Here is an 8854-nt window from a genome sequence, read left to right on the forward strand (position 1 = left end):
CATTGGTAATTAATACAGTAAATAAACAAAGGTAGATAAGCAAGCTAATTATCAAGATGTAGAAAAGCTTAAAGGGTGATCCTCACCTTGGGTAGATATTTTCCTTGTTGAATATGCTTATGAATTTATGTATCCTAGAATCAAAGAAGTAATCAGTCAATTCCTATTTCTATTTCATATATGGGTTGTTTATTATGAAGGTTTCATTAATCACTCACTTGATTCGATTTGATTGGAGTTTAAGCCATTTGTCAAGGTAGGCAGCAATAGGTACCTCTTGGATGTACCGATTCAGTGAGTTTTTACTGGGTTGACTCAGTCTAGTTCCTAGATTTTAGATGGTATGAATGAGAGGTAGTACCTGTTGTTTATCCTGTGTTATTCAGCCCATGAGTTTGGTAGTATTTTTATAGATCTTCTTTAGATAGCTCTAGGCCCTGGTTTGGAAGTAAGACAGATCGGACTCAGTTGGATATTTACTGAGTCGACTCGCTAATGAGTTGAGTGTAAACCATTTGAAAGGAATGGGGTTTGTCGATGATACATGTGCTGCGCTTGGCTCTAACTGATGGTGCAGAGAGGTCGAAGTAAGCTTCACGACGTGCCTAACTAAATCAGGACACTGATTACACAAACATGACTCGCTTCATGATTGAGTTCACTAGGCAGCCGAGTGAACTTAGCTTGACTCAAGGAATGGACCAGCATCATTCCTCCCCTCTTCTTCTCCCTTCCTTTCTTCCTTTCCTCCTCCTGCTTCTCCATTGTGAAAGTCCAGCAGCTAGACTCGACTTGACCCAACCCGAGCGAGTCAGCGGCTCAACTCGAATCGAGTTGGTGTAATGGACCCGCGCAGACTCTCTCTCTTTCGTGTCTTCTTCTACTTTTTTCCTTCCTCTACTTTCTCATTTTTCTTTTCTCTGCTAGAATGACTAGGCCTGCCCAACTTGAACCAGGAAGTAGTCTGACTCGGGTGTGGTGTGGCAAACACGAGTAGCGGTTGCCCGATTTCTCTCTTGCACTCTCTCTCTCTCTCTCTCTCTCTCTTATTTTCTCTCCATTTTTTCTTCTCCTTTTTCCTCTCATCTTCTTCCTCTCTTTCTATAACTCAAGTCCAGCAACTGAACTGAGCACAGCCCGTCTCAGCTCGCGACAGCTCAAACCGAGTCGGCTCAATCTCGTGCAGCATGATAGATAGCGCCCTTTTCTCTCCCTCTTTTCGATTTCCTTTTTTTTTCTCTTTGGGAATGGGTTGCCCTAAATGCGGCCTTTTATAAGGCTCTATTATTTCATTCTAGATGGTTCGAATGGTAACTAATCACGGAATTAGTTGCGGTCTTTAATTATATGATCCATGTCGTTTTGTAACAATATATCTGAATCATGCTTACATGGTTACGATTAGACTTCATGGATGGATTTCTGGGACTCTGGGCCACATGATGAATGTCTTAGATTAGTGAATGGGTCTCATCATCAGGTGGTGGGTTCCCTAAATACACAGTGGAACTGATGATCTGATGGTCCAACTTGAAAATTTGTGGATGGATTGCTTCACCCATAGATGAAGATTACTTCTAACCATTAGATTTAGGCTAGAATGAAGATGATCGGTTCCATAAGTTAGATTATCAGGTAACCGGAGTACTGAAAAGAATAGGGTGTTAAAATCTACCCCCCTTAAAAAGAATTTCATCCCCGAAACTCAACACTTCTATCATGAGTAGAGTCGAGGACTATCTAATTTATAGTATTTCCAAGGATTTACTATATTTTCCATTTCTATCAAAGTTGTATGTTTGTATAAGGGTATACAAATAACTAAGAAAATTAAATGGGCTTGTTACAATCTACCCCCCTTAAAGGAAATCTCATCCTCGATACTTGATGACGTATGTCCTGACCATTAGTATTAGTAGTAAATGATCTCTCCAAATGTGAAATCGCAACTTATATCTTTAATAAGTGATATTTAAATCTATTATAACCATTAAGTCTCAAATCTAACTGATCAGCTAATGTACATGTGTCCTACAAACTTTTAGAACTCTTCTTCGTATCTTACAAAACTAAAAATACATTTCAATGTCAATCAAACCCACAATTTCCAATATTTATAAAATGTTCTTTGGGAGACTGTTCAAGGAATGTTCTTGTTTTACCTCATGCGCATTATAACGACTATTTTGTTCTTTCATCGTATTTAAGTTTCGTTTTTAAGTTGGACCAATTATCCTGATAGTTTATAATAGGGACCTAGGTTTGTTTCTAGGTTCGATGATTATCATAATGAATTCAAGGGAACCTAAGTTTAATTTCTACATTCAAGTAACTAAACCTGAAATTTAGTAAGGAGCCTAAAGTTTGGGTCTCTCATCTCCAACATTTTGATTTAAGACATTTGAGGTTTGCATCAGTTCGTTTCCCAAAGGGAAGGTTTATCTAGACTATCTTTGATACCATCTTATAACACCCCGGATTTCGAAACCTGAGTACACTACTCGTTTTCCAAAACCCGAGTGTTAACCTTAACTATAACTCAAATTTCACGTACATTCTTTTTCTTTATCAAAGTCAGCAAACTAGCGGCATAAAACAATTCCAGTGTAAGAGGGAGTCCAAATATATAAGTCAAATATTCAAGTGGTTGCCCACAAACTTATACAAACCAATGTCTTAACTTATGACAAAACATGACAGTACAAATTAAAGTGTACTGAAATCAGGAAAGAGAGTTGCAAGGTCCTCTAGCTCCTCTTAATCCACTTGAACACCAGTATGTGCATCATTTATGTCTCTTGCACACTGAATATGGTTCGATAGCATCAATGGCATCCAGTGAGGTATAACACCCAAGATTTATCGTATCATCAAGATAATTAAACATAGTTATCAGAGACAGTATATAACAAATATTACACGATGATTATCATGGGAATTAGGTAAGGTTCATCATATACACATTTATTAAATAAATCACACAATATAATCTTGTTTAAATGTATGGATGCATGCACATGCTCACAGACTTGGGGATGCACATCCAACTGGTAAAAAGTCACCCAAGGAGAACCAACCACCTAAAAAAGTACTCAAAGGTATGCCCAAGTAGAACTAGCCATCCAGAAAAGACAATGCAATGGAGTCGTCTAAGGAAAACTAGCCACCCAGAAAAGTACAGAAAGGTACGCCTAAGGAGAACTAGCCACCTAAAAAAGACTATGATGTATAGATCACACAAGGAGAACTACCCACCCGGAAAAGTACTCAAAGGTATGCCCATGGAGAACTAGCCACCTAAAAAAGACCATAAAATATAAATCACCTAAGGAGAACTAGCTACCCAGAAAAGTACTCAAAGGTACGCCAAGGAGAACTAGCACTCGAAAAAGACCATATGCCATGAAAATGCATGATTAGTCCAACCATTATTATTCCAATTTCAAACAATTATTTTAAGAAAGCTCAAAGGTCACTATGGGGGGTTTGTCCCCTAGCATAGGCCGACAGCTTAAGCATAGAGTCTCATTCCACTATCCCTGGCTCATGAGACTAACAAATAGGATGTTTAAAGGTAACCTACACAACTAATGGCCAATTATAGTTCTACAAGTGAAACTTATCATCGCAAGGTTATATGAAGACAATTCCTTAAAGCCACATGGGGCAATTATTAAATCAGGCCGCATAGGGCAAACAACCCATCCCAATGATGTAATAAAAAGGGATTATCCCAAAGGTCACTTAGGCAATGCATGTTCTATAAGTTGATAAGTCCACATCAAAAGTTCCATATAATTTATTTAGACAAAGTGGCCAGGACCTCCCATCATTCCATCAAGTGATCATGAATGACCACTTAAATCATGTATAATATTGATATAGCACATGCATATTCAAAGCATTCATTTCAACTCAAAATTGAGGTATCTAGATCTTACTACATATTCAAATATTGAATTTAAATATAATTTATCCATCATCACAAGAAATCAAAATCAATAGAAGCAATGAACCACATTAGTAATTAATAAAGTAAATAAACAAAGGTGAATAAGCAAGCTAATTATCAAGATGTAGAAAAGCTTGAAGGATGATCCTCACCTTGGTTAGATATTTTCCTTGTTGAGTATGCTTATGAATTTATGTATCCTAGAATCAAAGAAGTAATCAGTCAATTCCTATTTCTATTTCATATATGGGCTGTTTAGTATAAAGGTTTCATTAATCACTCACTTGATTCAATTTGATTAGAGTTTAAGTTATTCTTCAAGGTAGGCAGCAACAGGTACCTCTTGGATGTACTGATTCAGTGAGTTATTACTGGGTTGCCTCAGTCTAGTTCCTAGATTTTAGATGGTATGAATGAGAGGTAGTACCTATTGTTTGTCCCTGGATTTTTCAGCCCATGAGTTTGGTAGTATTTCTATAGATCTTCTTTAGATAGCTCTAGGCCCTAGTTTGGAAGTAAGACAGATCGGACTCAGTTGGATATTTACTAAGTCGACTCGCTAACGAGTTGAGTGTAAACCATTTGAAAGGAATGGGATCTATTGATGATACCTGTGCTGAGATTGGCTCTAACTGATGGTGCAGAGAGGTTGGAGTAAGCCTCATGACGTGCTTGACTAAATCAGGATGCTGATTACATGAACACGACTCGCTTCATGACTGAGTTCATTGGGCAGCCAAGTGAACTTAGCTTGACTCGAGGAATGGACCAACATCATTCCTCCCCTCTTCTTCTTCGTTCCTTTCTTCTCTCTTTCCCTTTCTTCCTTTACTCCTCCTTCTTCTCTGTTGTGAAAGTCCAGAAGCTGGACTCGACTCGACCCAACCTGAGCGAGTCAGCGGCTCAACTCGAATTGAGTTGGTATAATGGGCCCACATAGACTCTTTCTCTTTCATGTCTTCTTTTACATTTTTCCTTCCTCTCCTTTCTCATTTTTCTTTACACTACTGGAACGGCCAAGCCTGCCTGACTCGAACCAGGATGTAGTCCTACTCGGTTGTCGTGTGGCAACCACGAGCAACATTTGCCCGATTTCTCTCAAAGCATTCTCTCTCTCTCTCTCTCTCTCTCTCTTTCTTGTTTTCTCTCCCTTTCTTCTTCTCCTTTTTCCTCTCATCCTCTTCCTCCCTTTCTACAACTCAAGTCTAGCAACTAGACTAAGCACGGCCCGTCTCGACTCACGACAACTCAAACCGAGTCGGCTCAATCTCGTGCGGCATGATAGACTGCACCCTTTTCTCTCCATCTTTTCGGTTTCCTTTTTTTCTCTTTGGGAATGGGTTGCCCTAAATTTAGCCTTTTATAAGGCTCTATTAATCCATTCTAGATAGTTCAAATGGTAACTAATCATGGAATTAGTTGCGGTCTTTAATTATATGATCCATGTCATTTTGCAACAATATATTTGAATCATGCTTGCATGGTTGCGATCAGACTTCATGGATGGATTTTTGGGAATTTGGGCCTCATGATGAATGTCTTAGATTAGTGAATGAGTCTCTTCATCAGGTGGTGGGTTCCCCAAATAAATGGTGGAACTGATGATCTGATGGTCCAACTTGGAAATTTATGGATGGATGGCTTCACCCATAGATGAAGATTACTTCTAATCGTTAGATTTAGGCTAGAATGAAATGATCGGCTCCATAAGTTAGATTATCGAGTAACACCTAGTACTGAAAAGTACAGGGTGTTACAGGTCTAAATTGTAATTTCATCAAGGAGCTGAGCCAAAGGGTGAAGGAGCCTCTCAAGAGTTTTTCTTCTTTCCTGGTTTGTTTTTAATGCTTTCTTTTAGGGTTTTGATTCCAATCATGTCTATGGTTGGCTAAATTCCTTAGCTAGGGCTAAGGGGTGAAGCTTGTAGCATGTTGGGATGTTTTTCTTGCTTTGATTCTTGTTCTTGTTAAACCTCATTGACTTTTAGTTATTTATTAAGGAATATTTTCAGTTTTTAATGGTTTGTTGTGACTCAAATTACAATAGATCTACGATAGCTTTGAATATCTTCTTTTCCTATTTTGAGATTGTGAGATTGGTACATCTTGTTATCCGCTATTGTCTCCTGGGCATTTTTAGGTGATGAAATCCATTTCAATCATCACTATCCACTCTTATGCATGTCTAGATCTATCAAAAGTTCAGAGATTTGATTATCTCATCTTCCAATTGGATAAGATAGGATTCCAATTCTAATTGTGATTCTTAAATCAAGTAAGGAAACATCTTAATAGCTACAAGTGGATCCTTAGCATCCTAGTTCCCACTTTCAACCGATAGATTAAGCTTTATTCACAATTACTTCTTTATTTCAGATTTTCTAATTTAGATCTTTCTCTAGTTCAAGTTCTAGTTACTTTTACAATACACAAAAGATTAGTCCCTGTAGATTCAACCTCGGTCTCACCGAGATTATTACTACATTACGACCCTACACTTGGGGTTGTCAACAAGTTTTTAGTGCCGTTGACAGGGACTAACGGCTGTGTTTCTTAATTTAATAAGTATTAGAATTAGGTTAAGATTAGGGTTTATTTTCTGTTTTATTTCTAGGTTAGGAATTTTTATGCGTTGTTTTTAGAAACTAATTTGTTTTTCTGTTTTGTCAGATCCTGACATAGAGATCTCCAATCTAGTAACCTCTTTCTAATTCTCTCTCTTTCTTTTTTAGATTTCTTATTGATTTTTATTTCCTTTCTTCTTAGGGTTAGGTTAGATTCTGAACTTGAGGGCTAAGAGTGTTTCATGCCCAGGTGGGTCCGTAACAACACTCTACATCTCTTGAGTAAAGGAGGATTAGTCAAAGGGTTGCCTATCCATTACAGGATTAAACACAACTTGAGATCCTCCAAGTCAGTGGAAGTTATGGCTGTTAATCAACCTGCAAATCAACTTCAACCTCTAGTTGAGGAAGCTCAGGATGAGAATGAGGTGCATCATGCACCCCCACCTCATACTCTACGAGACTATTTACAACCAACAGAAGTGAGCACACTTTCATGCATGGTTTTTACAAAAAATACATGAAATATGGATATCAAGACAAGGGTGATCCAATTCCTTCCAAAATTACATGGAGTTGAATATGAAAATCCATATTTACACTTGTAAGAGTTTGATGAGATCATAACCACTTTATACTTTCCTAATGTATTTGAAGACATGATCAGGCTGAAACTCTTTCCCTTCTCCTTAAAAGAAAAGGCTAAGATGTGCTTACACTCACTACGTCCACGATTGATTGGTAGATGGAATGACATGACAAGGGAGTTCATTTAGAAAATTTTCCCATATCATAAAATGAACACCCGCAGAAAGTCAATCATGAACTTCTCCCAAAAGGAAGATGAAACATTCTTCCAATGTTGGGAGCAGTTTAAGGATCTTGTCAGTTCATGCCCACAACACAGTTTTGAAACGTGGCACATAACAAGTTTCTTCTACGATGAGCTGACATCTTCCATGCGCCAAATGGTCGAGACAATGTGCAATGGGGAATTCATGAACAAAGATGTCGATGATGTGTGATATTATTTTGACGAGCTTGCTGAAAACACACAATCATGGGACATCTCCCCAAAACCTAGCACCATTTCTAAGCCTACTCAATCAAAGGAGAAGGGTGGAATTTATCTTTTGAAAGAGGAAGACGATATAAATGCTTAAGTGGCCAGTCTCACAAGGAAACTCGAGGCCATGGAACTTAAGAATGATAAGGCTAAGGAAGTTGTCTGCGGTATTTATACTTGTAACGTTCATACAACTGAGAATTGTCTAACAATACCTGTTTTTCAAGAAATATTGAAAGAGCAATCAAATGCTGTAAACAACTACTAAAGGCCTTTCAAAGGACTCGCTTCAAACACATACAATTCAGGTTGGAGAAATCATCCAAACTTTAGTTGGAGGAATAAACAAACTGCTACTCAAAGAATCTCTAATCAACTTTTGAATCAAGGGAAACCTCAAGAGGAATTGGTTCAAAATCCCGCACAAACTCAAGAGCTTATCCAACAAAGTACTCTCCAAGACTTACAAGAACTTACTAAGGCTATACAAAAAATAGACTCTCGTATTACGGTTATGGAGAAAGGGATCCTTCCAGCTCAACCTATCTCCAATCCTAAATTGCAATACGGAGTTAGTGATCCAAGCTCTTTAAATCCAATGGAGCAAGCCATGTATATCACCACTCTTAGGAGTGGAAAAATAATTGAAAAATCTATTCTGGTAAGTGTTGATAAGTCTAAGGACCCGGAAGAAGAAACAAATGGTAGACCTATCATTACTCCACATGGATTAGAACTAGAACCTCTGAGCAAGCCAATTTCTCCATTCCCCCAGTAGTTGATTGCACCAAAACCTCTAGTTAACTCTTAGTACATTCTAGAGGTGTTGAAAAAAGTGAAGGTCAACATCCTTCTTTTGGATGCTGTGAAACAAATTCCTTCATATGCCAAATTTCTAAAAGACCTATGTATGATAAAGAGACAGCAAAGTATCAAAAAGAAAATTTTCCTGACAGAAAAAGTAAGTGCCATCCTAAGCAAGATGTGCCACAAAAATACAAAGACCATGGTAGCCCAACTATCACCTGTATAATTGAGAATCACTAGATCAATAATACACTTCTTGACTTAGGAGCGAGCATAAATCTGATCCCTTACTTAATCTACGAACAACTAGGTGTAGGTGAATTAAAACCCACCCAGACCACATTACAACTTATTAATCGCTCAGTTCATGTACCGAGGGTGATGATCGAGGATGTGTTATTCCAGGTTGACAAATTCTACTATCCAGTAGATTTTATCTTCCTGGATACTCAGCCCATTGTAGATA

Source organism: Magnolia sinica, chromosome 12 (genome assembly GCF_029962835.1).
Source record: "Magnolia sinica isolate HGM2019 chromosome 12, MsV1, whole genome shotgun sequence".
NCBI lineage: Eukaryota > Viridiplantae > Streptophyta > Magnoliopsida > Magnoliales > Magnoliaceae > Magnolia > Magnolia sinica.